The sequence below is a fragment of the Anomaloglossus baeobatrachus genome, unplaced genomic scaffold (assembly GCF_048569485.1).
Source record: "Anomaloglossus baeobatrachus isolate aAnoBae1 unplaced genomic scaffold, aAnoBae1.hap1 Scaffold_63, whole genome shotgun sequence".
Taxonomy (NCBI): domain Eukaryota; kingdom Metazoa; phylum Chordata; class Amphibia; order Anura; family Aromobatidae; genus Anomaloglossus; species Anomaloglossus baeobatrachus.
Window position 1 is genome coordinate 336,521 of NW_027444997.1, and position 21,085 is coordinate 357,605.

At 47.2% G+C, this 21,085-nt stretch overlaps 1 pseudogene; it reads left to right on the top strand.

Annotated features, from left to right (window-relative positions):
• The first annotated feature begins 1,546 nt into the window (after nt 1-1,546).
• On the top strand, nt 1,547-1,752 carry LOC142285896 (U2 spliceosomal RNA; annotated as a pseudogene).
• Nucleotides 1,753-21,085: the final 19,333 nt, after the last annotated feature.

Sequence of the window (21,085 nt, forward strand, 5' to 3'; positions counted from 1 at the left end):
TCAATACAGGGGAGTGGTGCTGTCCTTCTTCTTTAACAGGACCAACGGAGCTGCCCAGAGGCTACAACTGTCACGGATAACCCCAGCCTCCTTCATGTTGCTCAACATGTCCTTGGTACACTGGTAATGTGCAGGTAGATTTGGCTTATATCTCTCTTTGATGGGTGGGTGTGCACTTGTGGGGATGTAGTGTTTGACCCCTTTTATTTTTCAAAAGTCTAGCGGATGTTTGCTGAAGACTTGCTCGTATTCTTGCACTAGCCTGTAGACCCCCTTCTTGTGATGTGAAGGTGTGGAGTCAGTGCCTACGTGTAATTCCTTACACCACTCCTCTGGCTGACTTGGTGAGCTGTCACTGAATGGGTGGGCTGAAGCAATGGTGGATGCTGCTGTTTGGATAGCATGTGTATCTACTGAGAACAGCTTATCAATGGTGGCAAATCGGAGCAGCTTAATCTTTTGCTCTCCGCAGTTCAACACTCTCATGGGCACTCTTCCCTTCCATATTAATGAATAAAACTATGATGTAAATAGCATATAGATACCCCACAAATGCAGATAAAAGTAGGTTATGGGAAAAGGGGGAAGAGAGAAACAGGAAAATAGTGGAATAAAGTATAACTTCCAGGTGGGAGAGGAAATGGCAGCACAGCCAGTGGAGGTGAAGCAAGGGGAGCCTGCAACTAAAGAGTTGAGAGCGTTATCACATGGTGACTGAGCCTGATTGTAACGGGAGCATAGAGGTGCCGATCCTGTCTTACCTGCGTTGGTGTAGAAGTGGGTGTCCTGTGGTGGAGTCAGCTATGTGCAGTGGTGGCCGTGGGTTCTTTTATGTGCGACCGTAGTAATAGCTGTGCCCACTTCCTGTATGGGAATGGAATGCAGTGAGGCTAATGGAACGCACGCCTGCGCATTTGTGTTTAACGTCGCGCATGTGCAGAACGGAGAAAAGGCTGCGCTCACTTCCTAATGAAAGGGAGTGAGACGCAGCTGGGAAGGGAAGGGAAAAGATTAGGGTTTGGGGATGATGAAAGGGCTTTCTACGGGCAAGGATGGCAAAGGGTGGCAGTGACGGAAAGTCAGGCAGATGGTCCTGTCCTGTCCTGTCCGTCCGTCTTTTTGTATCATGAATTGGAAAGACTGCAAGGGGGAGGGGAGGTGCTTGTGCCCAAAAGGAGGAGTTATTCAGATTCATTGCAGTGGGCGGCGGCTGCAAAAAGTACCATTCTCCTTGTTTTTGCTCTGCAAAACAGCCTTTTCAAGGGTTTGGCTTGGGTGACAAAATGTCTTCTGTAGGCGTGGGTTTGTCTCCCTCTCCCTAAGATGTGTCCGGTATAGGCCAGGGTGCCACTCAAGGCCGTAACCAATTCGGGTTATAGCTTCTCGGCCTTTTGGCTAAGATCAAGTGTAGTTTCGGAGGACGCTACCTTGGTCGGTACTGGAAGGTGCCTGGGATTGCACGTCTGCCGGCCTTGGGGGAGTGTGTGCGCCTTCTGGTGACACATAGCCCTCTTGTGCCTGGACGGTTCCCAGGCAACGGGAGGCGATCACCTTTGTTATTTTGAAGTCCTACTGATAAACAGAAAAAAAAAAAATTAAATCTGTTCTTATCAGTTTAATATCTGATACGTCCCCTCTCTAGGGACCATATATTATATGGATTTTTAGAACAAGGAGATGGAAAAAATCTTGCTCTGTCCACTCCACGCATTGACCTGGTATTGCAGTACCTCCAGGACCGGTGCACCCCTTCTTAACCGAGTTTCCAAAAGCAGAACTCAATTCACCTGATTCAAATGAGCCTCATTAGTGAATTGAAAGAAAGCAAAAACTTTATATGCACCTCAATTTGGCCAATTCACTTTTCACACTTTCACCCTTTTTTTTTATCTTTCACACCTTTTACTTGCTTTATTGATGCAAAAGCTGTGCCAAATAGCAAACTCATCTCCACTCAACTTGACCAACTCTGCTATGTCCCGTGCAGTATCTTATTCTCAGTCTTATCTAGATCATTTGCAATTGAATAGAATAGATCCCTTTTGGACACATTGGATTCAGCTGCTGCAGTGACTGCAGGTGTTAGAAGATGCAGACTTGGCATCAGGTGCTGTCTATCAGATTCCACTCCAATTAAAGCTTCCATTGTTTTTCGGTGTTTTCTTTGAGCAATGATGATGTCTTTAGTGATCTGTTGGCTCCCTCTCCTGGAGGAAGAGTTTGCTTGCTCTTGGACTTTCAAAAAGAGAGGTCATGATAGACATTTAGCTTCTGAGCCCAATTGGGGACAGTCATGGGTGATGAATGTTTTGCAACCTGCTGCGAAGCCTGATACCGCAATATAAGGAACGTCAAATACTAAGAATGGGCGGCCTATGAAAGAATTAGTACTTTCATTAAGCATACTTAAACGGCTAATTGGGAATAGACAAACTGTAAAAAGCCCTCTGAGAAAGCCCCTCTCTATCCTTTGTCAGTAAGCTTTTCTGTAGTCTGCCTGTTGATGTATTTTCCGTTTGAACAGTGCACAACATGAAGTGACGGAACACTGGCTTGTCACAATGTCCCCCGCTGACATCACAATAGCGCTGCTGCCTAGAAAGCCAGCTGCGCAGCAGAAGTTGCTCTTTGGGTGGGATGGTGGGCTAATGTATCTATTCCTGCTTGGTGAGAGTTTGACATGATCTAGAGCAACGAGTTCCAGCGGCTAGCGGTTGATTATTGGCTGTAATGGGGCTTTCTGGCTGGTGCTAGCCTTTCTTCTTAGCACACAGGAACCACAATCCCTACACCATGCTTCGATGGATTCTCTCATCCCAGCCCAGTAAAACTACATATTTCACACAGTTATAGGCAGCCCATGGGCATTCACCTGGATTAAAACCCATAACAGCTCATAGACCAAACAATCAATCTACCACTGGACCAAAGACAGGAAGCTAAATCCACTGCCTGCGGTAACTAACTTAATCCTATAGGCTACTCACACAACAAACCCAAGAGAAAGGAAAAAAACATGGCTTCGATTATCCATCCAATGAAAACGCATAACCATTGTGAGCCATTGGACAATGCAATTGCACACATGGTGACATGGTGCACGGCCCAATGAATCAAGTCTGTACTTCATATTCACGGTTTAAGCCCTTGGGTTTTAATGTGTCCAGAGTACATATCCAGAAAGATTCCCTTTTTTTGTGCTAAGCACAAGTCAACAATACATTGTAAGCAGATTCTATTACCAGTCCCACACCATTTTGTGACGCATAATCACACAGTGGCCCAATTAAGATTCCAAGTCATCGAACATGTCCCAGCCATACGCAGAGGAGGCAATAGAATTAGGAAGCTCAAAGAAAGGGAATCTTTCTGGATATATACTCTGGGCACGTTGGAACCCAAGGGCTTAAACCATGAATATGAAGAACCGACTTGATTCATTGGGCCGTGCACATTTTTTCTAACGCCCGGTTCTTTTTCGTGATCACACTATATATGGTTCCACTATGTATGGAGTTCCATTCTTCCTTGTTTTTTATTTGTCATGTTTGTCATGTCTGATCAACTGGTTACATTATGTCTGATTACCTTGTCTAACAGTTTTTTCTCCCCTTTCTTTACCTTCCATGTTCCCATAGTCACGTGAAATATCCCTGTTGCACTTGATTACGGCTCACTATTCACTATAGGATGTCTTATATCTAACATCACACTCTCACCCATCAGCACTCTATAGGTTTGTATAAGGTATGCGCTTACACATCCGGTCCTCCATAGGTATTTCCACTTATGTAACACTATCCCTATGATCACTCATAACTCATACCCTTGTAGTCAATTACAGCCTCCTCTCTCCCCCCCTCCCCTTCTCCCTTTCCATCTATAATTTTGCCATATATACTAGCAAACACTCAGTGTACCTAGTGGCATCCTATTCGTGGCTATTGGACCTTGCTATAGTCCCACTAGTGCCAAGACATTTGCAGAGCGCATCTGCCTGCGTTGAACACTCCAACTAATTATAAGTAAGCCATTATACTAGCAAACACTCAGTGTACCTAGTGGCATCCTATACGTGGCTATTGGACCTTGCTATAGTCCCACTAGTGCCAAGACATTTGCAGAGCGCATCTGCCTGCGTTGCACACTCCAACTAATTATAAGTAAGCCATTATACTAGCAAACACTCAGTGTACCTAGTGGCATCCTATCTGTGGCTATTGGACTTTGCTATAGTCCCACTAGTGCCAAGACATTTGCAGAGCGCATCTGCCTGCGTTGCACACTCCAACTAATTATAAGTAAGCCATTATACTAGCAAACACTCAGTGTACCTAGTGGCATCCTATACGTGGCTATTGGACCTTGCTATAGTCCCACTAGTGCCAAGACATTTGCAGAGCGCATCTGCCTGCGTTGCACACTCCAACTAATTATAAGTAAGCCATTATACTAGCAAACACTCAGTGTACCTAGTGGCATCCTATACGTGGCTATTGGACCTTGCTATAGTCCCACTAGTGCCAAGACATTTGCAGAGCGCATCTGCCTGCGTTGCACACTCCAACTAATTATAAGTAAGCCATTATACTAGCAAAAACTCAGTGTACCTAGTGGCATCCTATCTGTGGCTATTGGACTTTGCTATAGTCCCACTAGTGCAAAGACATTTGCAGAGCACGTCTGCCTGCATTGCACACTCCAACTTTTTTAAACTAAGCAATTTTACTAGCAAACACTCAGTGTACCTAGTGGCATCCTATACGTGGCTATTGGACTTTGCTATAGTCCCACTAGTGCCAAGACATTTGCAGAGCGCATCTGCCTGCGTTGCACACTCCAACTAATTTTAACTTAGCCATTATACTAGCAAACACTCAGTGTACCTAGTGGCATCCTATACGTGGCTATTGGACTTTGCTATAGTCCCACTAGTGCCAAGACATTTGCAGAGCGCATCTGCCTGCGTTGCACACTCCAACTAATTATAAGTAAGCCATTATACTAGCAAACACTCAGTGTACCTAGTGGCATCCTATACGTGGCTATTGGACCTTGCTATAGTCCCACTAGTGCCAAGACATTTGCAGAGCGCATCTGCCTGCGTTGCACACTCCAACTAATTATAAGTAAGCCATTATACTAGCAAACACTCAGTGTACCTAGTGGCATCCTATACGTGGCTATTGGACTTTGCTATAGTCCCACTAGTGCCAAGACATTTGCAGAGCGCATCTGCCTGCGTTGCACACTCCAACTAATTATAAGTAAGCCATTATACTAGCAAACACTCAGTGTACCTAGTGGCATCCTATACGTGGCTATTGGACCTTGCTATAGTCCCACTAGTGCCAAGACATTTGCAGAGCGCATCTGCCTGCGTTGCACACTCCAACTAATTATAAGTAAGCCATTATACTAGCAAACACTCAGTGTACCTAGTGGCATCCTATCTGTGGCTATTGGACTTTGCTATAGTCCCACTAGTGCCAAGACATTTGCAGAGCGCATCTGCCTGCGTTGCACACTCCAACTAATTATAAATAAGCCATTATACTAGCAAACACTCAGTGTACCTAGTGGCATCCTATACGTGGCTATTGGACTTTGCTATAGTCCCACTAGTGCCAAGACATTTGCAGAGCGCATCTGCCTGCGTTGCACACTCCAACTAATTATAAGTAAGCCATTATACTAGCAAACACTCAGTGTACCTAGTGGCATCCTATACGTGGCTATTGGACTTTGCTATAGTCCCACTAGTGCCAAGACATTTGCAGAGCGCATCTGCCTGCGTTGCACACTCCAACTAATTTTAACTTAGCCATTATACTAGCAAACACTCAGTGTACCTAGTGGCATCCTATACGTGGCTATTGGACTTTGCTATAGTCCCACTAGTGCCAAGACATTTTCAGAGCGCATCTGCCTGCGTTGCACACTCCAACTAATTATAAATAAGCCATTATACTAGCAAACACTCAGTGTACCTAGTGGCATCCTATACGTGGCTATTGGACTTTGCTATAGTCCCACTAGTGCCAAGACATTTGCAGAGCGCATCTGCCTGCGTTGCACACTCCAACTAATTTTAACTTAGCCATTATACTAGCAAACACTCAGTGTACCTAGTGGCATCCTATACGTGGCTATTGGACTTTGCTATAGTCCCACTAGTGCCAAGACATTTGCAGAGCGCATCTGCCTGCGTTGCACACTCCAACTCATTATAACTAAGTTGCATTGTCAGGGATATTTATTCTTTATTATTCTGCTGTTAATAAAGCTAGACCACCACTGCAATCTTCACCACCTCTCAATTTTTACTACCACATTTTCAGTCCACAATCTTGTCGCAATCAACATGAGTGGCAAAATGACAGATGCTGGTGGAAAGGGGAAGAGGCGTGGTGGAAAAGGCAAAAAAGGTTTTGTCTGTGGGGAAAGTGGCAAAGCTCCATTATCATCTGCTGAAGATAGACCATCTACCAGAAAAAGTAAGATGTCTACTACTTACCGTGGACAATCCGATGTGCTCCCTTTTTTACGGACACGAACAACAGGAAGAAAGGTAGATGATGGGCAAAAAAGGAAAATGCTTGAATGGATCTCAAGTGGTCCAACAAGTGCCCTCTCAGCCACTTCAAGTACCGCATCCAAAAAACACCAGTCCTCTGAGTTGTCATCCCAATCACACTTGATTTCTCCCAGCTCTGAAGTCTCCATCAGCCCTGCACAGTATGGTGGAACTGAGATGGCTGAGTCTGCAGAGCTGTTCAGTCACACTATAGCCTGGGAATCAGAGGTCTGCTCCCAAGCTACAGTGAGTACAGAACAGGAAATGGTCTGCAGTGATGCCCAGAACCTTTGTGACTCTGATTCAGGCCGTGAGGACCAAGTTTCTGAGCATAATGTTGACCCTTTGTCACAAACTGTAACACCTGTGGTTATAGACAATGAGGAACATACTGATGAAGATGAGACGCAGATACCCGATTGGGATGACAACTTAAATATTCGGTCAGGGCAAGAAGAGGCTCGGTCTGAGGGGGAGGGGAGTGCAAACACAACAATTGATGATGAAGTTCTAGATTCCACCTACTGTCAACCCCCAGTCTGGCACTCGAGGAGGTCAACAGAGGCGGTGGAGGAGGATGCAACCGACGACGAAGTTACCTTGCGCCTTCCTGGACAGAGTCGGAGCACTGGTAGCACGTCTACAACTGCATCCTCAGCCACCACTCTGCCTATGAGCATTATTCGGGGTGGATCAACAGGTCGCATGGCCTCTAAGCCTTGCCTAGCCTGGTCCTTTTTTGACATAGAAAAAGATCGCCCAAATCATGTGATATGTAAAATTTGTCATGATTCTCTTAGTAGAGGTCAAAACCTCAGCAGTTTGACAACTTCTTCCATGAATCGTCACATGAATAAATATCATAGGTCCCGGTGGGAAGCTCACTGTGCTGCAATGCTGCAAGAGCGAACCATCCACCGCCCGCCCCTTCCAGTGCATCCGCGCGCTCTTCATCTTCTAGGACTGTGGGGACAGCTGTCACACCTGTTTTTCCACGACCAAACTTCCACCACTGTAACCGCAACAGGCAGTTTGCTTGTAAGGTCGTCAGTTGGTTTGGAAGGGGAAACAAGTGAGTGTGTACAGCTCTCTCAGACATCGATAGCACCAACGTTGGATGAAGGCAACATCATGTCTCCGCCTGCACTTTCCTCACAAACCTGCATTTTTCCAGGGACACCCTACTCAACACCGTCTACACACAGCAGCCAGATCTCTGTCCATCAGATGTGGTCAAATAAAAGGCCACTTCCTCCGACCCATGACAAAGCTAAGAGGTTGACTCTATCCCTCTGTAAGCTGTTGGCTACCGAAATGCTGCCTTTCCGCCTAGTGGACACACAGGATTTTAGAGACCTTATGTCTGTCGCTGTGCCCCAGTACCAGATGCCTAGTCGCCACTACTTCTCTAAGAAAGGTGTGCCCGCGCTACACCAGCATGTCGCACACAACATCACCGCTTCCTTGAGAAACTCTGTGTGTGAACGGGTGCATTTCACCACCGATACTTGGACCAGTAAGCATGGACAGGGACGTTACATGTCGCTAACTGGGCACTGGGTAACTATGGTGATAGATGGTGAAGGGTCTGCTGCACAAGTCTTGCCGTCCCCACGACTTGTGTGTCAATCCTCTGTCTGTCCAAGTTCCGCCACAGCTTCTGCATCCTCCACCTCATCTGGGTCCTCCACCTCCGCCCCAAGCCTGCCTGGTCAGGCCACCAGCATTCTCACTGCGCAGAAGGAATCACGCACGCCTCATTACTATGCTGGCAGCAGAGCGCAACGGCATCAGGCGGTCTTTAGCTTGACATGTCTTGGGAATAAGAGTCACACAGCTGAGGAGTTGTGGTCAGCTCTGCGGTCCGAGTTTAATAAATGGTTGTCTCCACTCAACCTGCAGCCTGGTAAGGCCGTGTGCGACAATGCTGCAAACCTGGGTGCGGCACTTCGCCTGGGCATTGTGACACACGTACCTTGTATGGCTCACGTGTTGAACCTTGTCGTCCAGCAATTTTTAACACACTATCCCGGCCTAGATGGCCTTCTGAACAGGGCACGAAAACTGTCAGCTCACTTCCGCCGTTCAAGCGCCGCAGCAGAGCGACTTGCATCGCTCCAGAAGTCTTTCGGCCTGCCGGTTCATCGCCTGAAATGCGATGTGGCGACACGCTGGAATTCAACTCTCCACATGTTACAGCGACTGTGGCAGCACCGCAGAGCCCTGGTGCAATACGTCATGACGTATAGCCTGGGCCAACGAGATGCAGAGGTGGGGCAGATCACCCTGATGGAGTGGTCTCAGATCAAGGACCTATGCACCCTTCTGCACAGTTTCGACATGGCGACGAATATGTTTAGCTCTGACAATGCCATTATCAGCATGACGATTCCAGTCATTTACATGCTGGAGCACACGCTAAACACTATTCGGAGTCAGGGGGTGGGACAACATGAAGGGGAGGAACTACAGGAGGATTCATATGCGCAAGGGACAACAACATCACCAAGGTCCAGACGTTCATCATCACCAACGCAGCAGGCATGGGACCATGGGGAACAGGGATCGACAAGGGCGCATAGTAGCAGGCGAAATGTTGAGCAAGGTGCAGGAGAACATGAAGAAATGGAGGACGAACTGTCCATGGACATGGAAGACTCAGCGGATGAGGGAGACCTTGGTCAAATTTCAGTTGAAAGAGGTTGGGGGGAGATGTCAGAGGAAGAAAGAACGGGTAGCACCTCTATGCCACAAACACAGCGTGGACTTGGTCCGTATGGCTGCGCAAGACACATGAGTGCCTTTTTGTTGCACTACCTCCAACATGACAGTCGTATTGTCAAAATTAGAAGTGATGATGACTACTGGATTGCCACACTATTAGATCCCCGGTACAAGTCCAAATTTTGTGACATAATTCCAGCCATAGAAAGGGACGCACGTATGCAGGAGTATCAGCAGAAGCTGTTACTCGATCTTAGCTCGGCTTTTCCACCAAACAACCGTGCAGGTGCAGGGAGGGAATCTCCCAGTTGTAACTTGACAAACATGGGACGGTCTCGTCATCTTCAACAGTCTACCCGTACCAGTAGGACCGTATCTGGTGCCGGTAACAGCAATTTTATGGAATCTTTTCATAATTTTTTTAGACCCTCTTTTGCAAGGCCACCAGAGACAACAAGTCTGACACATACTCAACGGCTGGAGAGGATGATACAGGAGTATCTCCAAATGAACATCGATGCCATGACTGTGCAACTGGAGCCTTGCTCCTTTTGGGCTTCAAACCTAGAAAAATGGCCAGAGCTCTCCAGTTACGCCTTGGAGATTTTGTCGTGTCCAGCTGCCAGCGTAGTCTCTGAACGTGTATTCAGTGCTGCTGGGTGTGTGCTGACAGATAAGCGCACGCGTCTGTCCAGTGACAATGTGGACAGACTGACGTTCATCAAAATGAACAAGTCATGGATCCAGAAGGAATTTACTACCCCTGTGTCATCCTGGGGAGAGTAAATGCTTGTTGATTTGGAATGTGCTTGATGCAAATCAAAACATCCTGTTTGCAACTAGGGCCCAAGTGCTGCCACTGATGGGGTGGGTGTCTGTGTGGCCCAATTTTTGGAAAAAAGGGAGACTCCGCTTGGAGTAACCCTTGCTTGCTGTGTTTTTAAAAGAAGCCAAGATGAACAGAGCTGGGATCAGGAAAGACTTTGCTACCTACCCCGGTGTCATCCTGGGGACGGTTAATTATGGCGTATTTTTGAATGTGCTTGATGCAAATCAAAACATCCTGTTTGCAACTAGGGCCCAAGTGCTGCCACTGATGGGGTGGGTGTCTGTGTGGCCCAATTTTTGGAAAAAAGGGAGACTCCGCTTGGAGTAACCCTTGCTCGCTGTGTTTTTAAAAGAAGCCAAGATGAACAGAGCTGGGATCAGGAAAGACTTTGCTACCTACCCCGGTGTCATCCTGGGGACGGTTAATTATGGCGTATTTTTGAATGTGCTTGATGCAAATCAAAACATCCTGTTTGCAACTAGGGCCCAAGTGCTGCCACTGATGGGGTGGGTGTCTGTGTGGCCCAATTTTTGGAAAAAAGGGAGACTCCGCTTGGAGTAACCCTTGCTTGCTGTGTTTTTAAAAGAAGCCAAGATGAACAGAGCTGGGATCAGGAAAGACTTTGCTACCTACCCCGGTGTCATCCTGGGGACGGTTAAGAATAGCGTATTTTTGAATGTGCTTGATGCAAATGTAGCTGTGAAGTTTACAACTGGGGCACAACTGCTGCCACTGAAGGGGTGGGTGTGTGTGGGGCCCAATTTTTGGAAAAAAGGGAGACTCCGCTTGGAGTAACCCTTGCTTGCTGTGTTTTTAAAAGAAGCCAAGATGAACAGAGCTGGGATCAGGAAAGACTTTGCTACCTACCCCGGTGTCATCCTGGGGACGGTTAATTATGGCGTATTTTTGAATGTGCTTGATGCAAATCAAAACATCCTGTTTGCAACTAGGGCCCAAGTGCTGCCACTGATGGGGTGGGTGTCTGTGTGGCCCAATTTTTGGAAAAAAGGGAGACTCCGCTTGGAGTAACCCTTGCTTGCTGTGTTTTTAAAAGAAGCCAAGATGAACAGAGCTGGGATCAGGAAAGACTTTGCTACCTACCCCGGTGTCATCCTGGGGACGGTTAATTATGGCGTATTTTTGAATGTGCTTGATGCAAATCAAAACATCCTGTTTGCAACTAGGGCCCAAGTGCTGCCACTGATGGGGTGGGTGTCTGTGTGGCCCAATTTTTGGAAAAAAGGGAGACTCCGCTTGGAGTAACCCTTGCTCGCTGTGTTTTTAAAAGAAGCCAAGATGAACAGAGCTGGGATCAGGAAAGACTTTGCTACCTACCCCGGTGTCATCCTGGGGACGGTTAATTATGGCGTATTTTTGAATGTGCTTGATGCAAATCAAAACATCCTGTTTGCAACTAGGGCCCAAGTGCTGCCACTGATGGGGTGGGTGTCTGTGTGGCCCAATTTTTGGAAAAAAGGGAGACTCCGCTTGGAGTAACCCTTGCTTGCTGTGTTTTTAAAAGAAGCCAAGATGAACAGAGCTGGGATCAGGAAAGACTTTGCTACCTACCCCGGTGTCATCCTGGGGACGGTTAAGAATAGCGTATTTTTGAATGTGCTTGATGCAAATGTAGCTGTGAAGTGTACAACTGGGGCACAACTGCTGCCACTGAAGGGGTGGGTGTGTGTGGGGCCCAATTTTTGGAAAAAAGGGAGACTCCGCTTGGAGTAACCCTTGCTTGCTGTGTTTTTAAAAGAAGCCAAGATGAACAGAGCTGGGATCAGGAAAGACTTTGCTACCTACCCCGGTGTCATCCTGGGGACGGTTAATTATGGCGTATTTTTGAATGTGCTTGATGCAAATCAAAACATCCTGTTTGCAACTAGGGCCCAAGTGCTGCCACTGATGGGGTGGGTGTCTGTGTGGCCCAATTTTTGGAAAAAAGGGAGACTCCGCTTGGAGTAACCCTTGCTTGCTGTGTTTTTAAAAGAAGCCAAGATGAACAGAGCTGGGATCAGGAAAGACTTTGCTACCTACCCCGGTGTCATCCTGGGGACGGTTAAGAATAGCGTATTTTTGAATGTGCTTGATGCAAATGTAGCTGTGAAGTGTACAACTGGGGCACAACTGCTGCCACTGAAGGGGTGGGTGTGTGTGGGGCCCAATTTTTGGAAAAAAGGGAGACTCCGCTTGGAGTAACCCTTGCTTGCTGTGTTTTTAAAAGAAGCCAAGATGAACAGAGCTGGGATCAGGAAAGACTTTGCTACCTACCCCGGTGTCATCCTGGGGACGGTTAATTATGGCGTATTTTTGAATGTGCTTGATGCAAATCAAAACATCCTGTTTGCAACTAGGGCCCAAGTGCTGCCACTGATGGGGTGGGTGTCTGTGTGGCCCAATTTTTGGAAAAAAGGGAGACTCCGCTTGGAGTAACCCTTGCTTGCTGTGTTTTTAAAAGAAGCCAAGATGAACAGAGCTGGGATCAGGAAAGACTTTGCTACCTACCCCGGTGTCATCCTGGGGACGGTTAATTATGGCGTATTTTTGAATGTGCTTGATGCAAATCAAAACATCCTGTTTGCAACTAGGGTCCAAGTGCTGCCACTGATGGGGTGGGTGTCTGTGTGGCCCAATTTTTGGAAAAAAGGGAGACTCCGCTTGGAGTAACCCTTGCTTGCTGTGTTTTTAAAAGAAGCCAAGATGAACAGAGCTGGGATCAGGAAAGACTTTGCTACCTACCCCGGTGTCATCCTGGGGACGGTTAATTATGGCGTATTTTTGAATTTGCTTGATGCAAATCAAAACATCCTGTTTGCAACTAGGGCCCAAGTGCTGCCACTGATGGGGTGGGTGTCTGTGTGGCCCAATTTTTGGAAAAATGGGAGACTCCGCTTGGAGTAACCCTTGCTTGCTGTGTTTTTAAAAGAAGCCAAGATGAACAGAGCTGGGATCAGGAAAGACTTTGCTACCTACCCCGGTGTCATCCTGGGGACGGTTAATTATGGCGTATTTTTGAATGTGCTTGATGCAAATCAAAACATCCTGTTTGCAACTAGGGCCCAAGTGCTGCCACTGATGGGGTGGGTGTCTGTGTGGCCCAATTTTTGGAAAAAAGGGAGACTCCGCTTGGAGTAACCCTTGCTTGCTGTGTTTTTAAAAGAAGCCAAGATGAACAAGTCATGGGTCAGCAAAGACTTTATCTACCTACCCCGGTGTCATCCTGGGGACGGATAAGAATGGCGTATTTTTGAATGTGCTTGATGCAAATCAAAACATCCTGTTTGCAACTAGGGCCCAAGTCCTGCCACTGATGGGGTGGGTGTCTGTGTGGCCCAATTTTTGGAAAAAAGGGAGACTCCGCTTGGAGTAACCCTTGCTTGCTGTGTTTTTAAAAGAAGCCAAGATGAACAGAGCTGGGATCAGGAAAGACTTTGCTACCTACCCCGGTGTCATCCTGGGGACGGTTAATTATGGCGTATTTTTGAATTTGCTTGATGCAAATCAAAACATCCTGTTTGCAACTAGGGCCCAAGTGCTGCCACTGATGGGGTGGGTGTCTGTGTGGCCCAATTTTTGGAAAAAAGGGAGACTCCGCTTGGAGTAACCCTTGCTTGCTGTGTTTTTAAAAGAAGCCAAGATGAACAGAGCTGGGATCAGGAAAGACTTTGCTACCTACCCCGGTGTCATCCTGGGGACGGTTAAGAATAGCGTATTTTTGAATGTGCTTGATGCAAATGTAGCTGTGAAGTGTACAACTGGGGCACAACTGCTGCCACTGAAGGGGTGGGTGTGTGTGGGGCCCAATTTTTGGAAAAAAGGGAGACTCCGCTTGGAGTCACCTTGCGGTGTTTTACATGATTTTAGAATGGCGTGCCATGCCTATATCTGTGTGTCCTCCTCTTTTTCCTTGTCCAGCTGTTTTGTTTTCGCATGAGTATATGTCCTTGTCACTTTCCCATGTGTTTGTGTTGTGTTGTGAGTTGTTTGTCACCTTTTGGACACCTTTGAGGGTGTTTTCTAGGTGTTTTACTGTGTTTGTGATTGCCTGCCATTGTTTCCTATTGGCTCGAGTTCGGTTCGTCGAACGTTCGACGAGCCGAACTCGAACGGGAGCTCCGTTCGGCGAACCGACCTCGAGCCGAACCGGGACCGGTTCGCTCATCTCTACTCCTGGACATAGCATTCGAATTACCAGGTCCCTGAAGGCTGAAATGCGTAGTGGCCGGAAATCATGAACAATTACAATGGGCGTATGTGCTGTAGATCCTGCGTCAGTTGTAGCTTGAAACTTTGTCTTTTCACGGATTTGCCCGTCTCTCATGGTGTTGGGCTATTTTCGGATCAAAATGGTGTGTCCCTCCTTGGCCCGTATCATGGGTTATTTCAGGGGCAAATTTAACTCTCTTAGCACTTTTCTCCTTAATTGTGGCCGTTGAATTGTGGGGTCAAGGTCTATCCAACCAGCATATTTGTTGTTTTTCAGACAATTTAGGGCTCGTGCATAGTAATAATAACACAGGTTTCCAAGGGTAAAAATTTTTGAAAGATGTGATTTTTTTCATACTTTCGATCATTGGACTCAGTAAAAATATTGAAAAAATATCATCACGTACAGTTTTTTCACAAACACTGATTCTATAGGTGTTAGGGCCAGGTGGACGGGCAGACCCAGGAGGTGGATCCACTGGGCCGAACACCTTAATGAAGGCAAGGGGTCCGGTAGCCGGAGCACTACGGGTAGCAGGACAGTCCGTGCAAAAGAGTGGAATGGAGAAGTCCCTGGGACCACGGAGTCACTGATGGTAGTCCGGGTGACGGAGCTCAGGTTCGGAGGCCGAGATGTCAGGCAGAGTCCGGAACCGATGGAGCGAGAGGACGGGTCACCACAGGGATCAGAGATGGTACGGACTGACGGGATGGCAGATAGTCAGCGTTCGGGGTTCGGGAATCGGCAGGACCGGATGGCGAGGCAGGAGCGGCTCTAGAAGAGAGATAGGTAAGTATATCACAGAGACACAAGGAGACCTGACTCCTAGCTTAGGAAACACGAAGAACAGGCCCCGCCCACTTGGACATTAAACCCCTTTATACCCTGTACCTGTGTGTTCAATTTCCTGTCAGTGGACGCTGGCCCTTTAAGAGAGGGTCAATGACCGCGCGCGCGCCCTAATGCGCATGCGCGAGGCCCGGGTGCCAGAAGCCAGGGCAGGGAGCGGTGTATAGGAAGCAGGGGAGCCGGCCTGGAGCAGGGCTGCCGACGGGCGCCGGGAGCGGGGACCGGGCCGCCTGGGGACCGCAGGTGGTGGAGGCTGGAGACCGTGGAGCGGGGGATGTCTGCCAGAGGAGCCGGGGAGCGAAGCAGGGAAGCCGGGGAGCGTGGCAGGTGAGCCGGGGGGCAGAGCAGGGGACCCGGAGAGCGTGACAATAGGTTTCCAAAAGGTTAGAATTCTGAAAAGATTCCCTCCATACTTTTCTGAAGATGGTGCTCTAGTGTATTCAAGCAATGTTCCTGTGCTGATGGAAAATGTAACATTAAGTACAATGTGAGCGAGTGGAGACACGTCATTGTTTCATCCAAAAAGTCTGAAAGCTGTGCTACTGCTCAATGGCAGTAAGTATTCTTCAGTGTGTGTAGGGCATGTGTCGCGGGCAGAGGGGCCACGCACGCTACGCTCGGGTTCGGGGACTTCTGCTGCTGCTGCTGCTCGGTGGCTCGAGCGGAGGGCCAGATCCGGGGACTCGAGCAGCGCTCCTCGCCCACGAGTGAAAAGGGGGTGGTTTGTTTGGGGAGATAGTTAGTGACGTCACCCACAGGTCGTGGTGATAATGGGCACCACCACTGCTGGTGACGGGGATCCCGGGAGCGATGGCAGGGAGCAGCTAGGATGTTGGTTCCCCCTCCGTGGGTAGGGGTTGGTGATCCCGGGGCCCGGTGGCGGTACGGGGAGGCTGGATGGCTGGGGTGTACGTACCGAGGGAGCCCGTTTGCCCGCAGGCGCTGGCCCTTGGATCTCTAGCCTATGGCGGTGGCTTTTTATCCTCACGGTGTGGACGGTTGCCTTCTGTCGGGTCTTGGGTGTTAGGGAACCCCTGGGATTCCGGTCACTCTCGGATTTGACCATTGTCGGCGGCTCCTAGCCTGGTCAGGGTCCAATGGCCCTGCCTTTGTGCTTGGTACAGATCCGCTCACCGGTTCAGTTCCCCTCGGGTCACCGCCCGTCCCCGGTCCTACGGTTCAGCTGACTTGTACCACCTCCTGCAGACGGCCACCACCGTCTGCCGACCTTGCTGACAGTGCCTGGGCTCCTACCCAGACACTAACAGTTTCTGTCCTCTCACTTTCCACTACAAAACTAAACTAACTGCTTTTTCCCGCCTCCAGGCCTGTGAACTCCTCGGTGGGTGGGGCCAACCGCCTGGCTCCGCCCCACCTGGTGTGGACATCAGACCCTGGAGGAGGCAACAAGGATTTTGTGTGACTGATGTAGACTATCCAGGGGAGGGGGTGTGTGTGATTTTGTGTTTGTGACTACCTGGCTAGTCCAGGGCGTCACACATGCTATGCACTTGGAAGAAAGCTGTGAGAATTTAGACTTTATTCTCAAGAAACTTAACTACAAGGAGCATGGATGGTCAATATGTGGTGGTCTAAAAATGTTCTCATTGCTTCTTGGGCAGCAAGGAGGATATATTAAATACCCATGCTGTTCTGCCTCATGGCAGCCTGCTAATAGTCATTCATTGAAATTTCTGTTACAACCCCTAGAGGTCATTGTTATTCTTTTGAATTGCTGAGTTTCCCTTTAAGCTAAATGTATTCTGGGTAAGGAATGCCTCCCTGAGCTGAGAAGAAGCCTGCAGCCATTTTCTCTTTGGATTTGTCAGGAAAGGACATGCCAACTTACCTCTCTGTACATTCACCCCTGCCTAGTGTAATCCGGTGAGCAAAGCAAATTACATGTGTTAGTGATAGAATCCTAGATGGAAGAGTGTAGTAAATGCATTGTACATTGTACTTCTACACCTTTAGTGTCATCCCTGTCTTGTTTGTCTAGATAGGATTTCTATGTATTGCAGATGCAGTGACCTTTCACCTACATTCTCGTAAGAACTGCATCTCATGTACTGTTATGCTATGTTAACTCTGTATTAACACTGTACTGACTGTAATCATTTTCTTGTTATAGTTTTTACCCGTATAAAACAGTATCTTGGATATACCGTATTCTGTCTTCAACTGCATCTTGGATATTCCTATATTCACTGTATATTCCATGTATACTGCAATCAAGTTCACGTTACCAGCTAATAAATCAAGGCTATTGAACTCCACAGTCTGTTTATTTGAAATGTGAACTAGGGTTTAGCTGTATGCTAGAGATTCACAGCATTACGTAAAAGAAGGCAGAACACATGCTTTTTGTGTGAATTGGAAAGCCAGGTTAGGACTCTTCACTGGAGCAAAAAAAATTGGCCAACAAGAACATCTTTGTAACCGGGACTCAAGAACATTGTTGCATAAAGCTTAGTTGATCCCACCTAAAGTTCTCTTGCCACCACTCCACTGTAAGCTTGGACTGATGAAGCTGTTTGTGAAAGCGCTACTGAAAGAAGGAGAGATGTTTAAGTACCTGTGTACCAAGTTTCAGGGACTGTCAGAATCAAGTCTGAAGGAAGGTGTGATGCCCTGACAAAACCAGGTAGTTACAGATAGGCCCCCGCACAACACCTTTCCTCACTTAGGAAACACACAGCCGACCTGAAACCCTAGTCACCTAGGACCCTGAAGCCAGGACCGAAACCAGCGGCCTAGCTAATTAAATGATTGAGGGCAGGATTATAGGTCCTATCCCACCTAAAGTCCCTCAAAGAAGACAACAGCCCACTGATAGGGATAAGGCCACCGCCAGGGCCCTTAGATCCCACGGGCCAGCGCCTGCGGGCACGGCTCCTTAGGCCATATCCAGCCGGGAGCGGACTCCTGAGTTCCAGACCAGGCAGTCCACCATACACAAAAACAAGTGCAGAGTAAAGGACAGCGACCACCAGCCTGGGTGGGGGACCTGAATGCAACCGGCCGGGGCGGCAGGCCACCAGCACCTTTGGTTTACCGAAAGACTCGTGTGATTCATTTACTGTGAGTAACCAAACATCCCCCTGCTTGCTCAGGCGCGCCGGCCCTTGCCATCACCATACCCTGCACAAAGACACTGGGCCCCGGGGCAATCATCCCTACACACGGAGGGGTTAACATCCAGCTGCCACTACATCTCTCCCGGGTATCCCATAACGGCAGCGGTGGTGTCCCACCTCACCACACACCGTTGGTGGCGTCACAAACTTAATACGGCCTAGCCCATACATCTACATTCCTCCTTTTATTCGACATGTCCGCGAGACCCCCGGGTCGAGCCACTCTCTTAGAAGGTCTGGATCCGACCAACGGCGGCTGCTGGCACAGGGGCAGCACAAAAGCATTTTTGTGGGTTCGGATATTCAGAAACCCATGAATGAAGGATGACGTGTTTTAAACAATAATGAAAACTGTTGAAAAAAGGGCTTGGGACTCTTTGAAAGAAGCAATAAATACGTTTCTAGGTAACAACAAAGAATCAAAATTTAAGTCCATCGTGGAGAACATGCTGAAACGTTTCAAAGCCTTGGGTTGTCTAATGAATTTGAAGTTACATTTTTTACATTCCTATTTGGACTACTTGTCTGAAAACCTTGGTGCTGGTGGGAAGAACAAGAAGGTTTTCATCGGAATATCAAGGAGATGGAACGACGATACCAAAGTAAATGAAACGTGAACATGATTGCCGGATGCTTCACAGAGAAGATCCACAGGCCTTCTATAAGAGAAAAGGGGGATCTAGAGAAAAGGAAAAAGTGCAAGAATAAATTTCTAATAAAGTTGCAGAATGACTGTACAATAAATAAATGTATTTTATATATAAAATTGTGAATATTTTTGGTTACAATAAGTATTTTTCTTGTTCATGTCACTTGTATGTAACTTCACACATGGATTGTACAAAATCAATATTTGATGGTTAAAAAAAAATATTTATTTTTTTTTTTAAATCAGGACATTAGAAAACATAATAATCAGTCACTGGATTTGAAGTTTCATAAACCAAAATTTTACATAGCTGTGTAATTTGTCGGGCACCCACCGACAATAGAATAGCGCCAGATTTAGGAAGCTGGCTGAGGTCTGCAAAGTCTGTAGCCAGGTGACAAAATTGTCCAACCTGGGTTTCTTCCTTAAGTAGTCTCTGGTATGATGATATGGTATAATCCTGGCAGCCGGAGTCGAAATCCCTAGATTGCGGTTATGATCTCCAATCGGAATTGGAGCCCCTAGATTGAAGCCATGTAGCCAAGTGATCCTCTAGTTGAAGCCAAAGTCCCTAGACCGAGTCCACAAGGCATCCTGGTTCTGATCCCCTAGCCAGCTCCTAAGAGCTTAGACTAGATCATGCAACATCCATCAACAACCTGGTGACTCCAAGAAGTCCCCTTTTATAGCCATAACCTTCCCTTAGGATATACTGTGCCCTTATCAGATTGGTTGTACAAGGTTGCTTCTCTTATTGGATGAATTTCAAGCTGCATGGATAATGTTCATTTAAATGATGTGGATAGAAAGACTGAAGATATCTACATGTAGTCTGAAATCCATCATGAATCAATACTATTTTACACAGTCATAAGCAGCCCATGGGCATTCACCTGCATTCAAACCAATAACAGCTCATAGACCAGACAATCCATCTACCACTGGACCAAAGACAGGAAGTTAAATCCACTGCCTGCGGTAACCAACTTAATCCTATAGGCTACTCACACAACAAACCCAACAGAAAGGAAAAAAACATGGCTTCGATTATCCACCCAATGAAAACGCATAACCATTGTGAGCCATTGGACAATGCAATTGGACACTTGGTGACATGGTGCACGGCCCAATGAATCAAGTCTTTACTTCATATTCACGGTTTAAGCCCTTGGGTTCTAATGTGCCCAGAGTACATATCCAGAAAGATTCTCTTTCTTTGAGCTAAACACAAGTCAACAATACATTGTAAGCAGATTCTATTACCAGTCCCACACCATTTTGTGACGCATAATCACACAGTGATCCAATTAAGATTCCAAGTCATCGGACATGTCCAAGCCATACGCAGAGGAGGCAATAGAATTAGGAAGCTCAAAGAAAGGGAATCTTTCTGGATATATACTCTGGGCACATTGGAACCCAAAGGCTTAAACCATGAATATGAAGTACAGACTTGATTCATTGGGCCATGCATGGACATAATGGACATAAGTGTTGTGTGACAAGACAGACACAGGAAAGGACATGATAACAGGTGTAGGGACCAACAAGGTGAGACAAGGGGTATCAGGATAGGGTCAAGTAGGTATGAATGTAGTAATGGGGCAGGCATAGAGAATTGTATGTGAATGTGAATTACAATAAATCACTAAGGAAAGGAATATGTGAGTGTGTGCCTAATGTAAACTAATATTGTACTGGCAAAATTATAGATGGAAAGGGAGAAGGGGAGGGGGGAGAGAGGAGGCTGTAATTGACTACAAGGGTATGAGTTATGAGTGATCATAGGGATAGTGTTACATAAGTGGAAATACCTATGGAGGACCGGATGTGTAAGCGCATACCTTATACAAACCTATAGAGTGCTGATGGGTGAGAGTGTGATGTTAGATATAAGACATCCTATAGTGAATAGTGAGCCGTAATCAAGTGCAACAGGGATATTTCACGTGACTATGGGAACCTGGAAGGTAAAGAAAGGGGAGAAAAAACTGTTAGACAAGGTAATCAGACATAATGTAACCAGTTGATCAGACATGATCACCTGGTTTGAGACCCCCTGCCTTACACTATATAGATATCATGTTCATTCCCCATCTATCTTGCTCAGGAG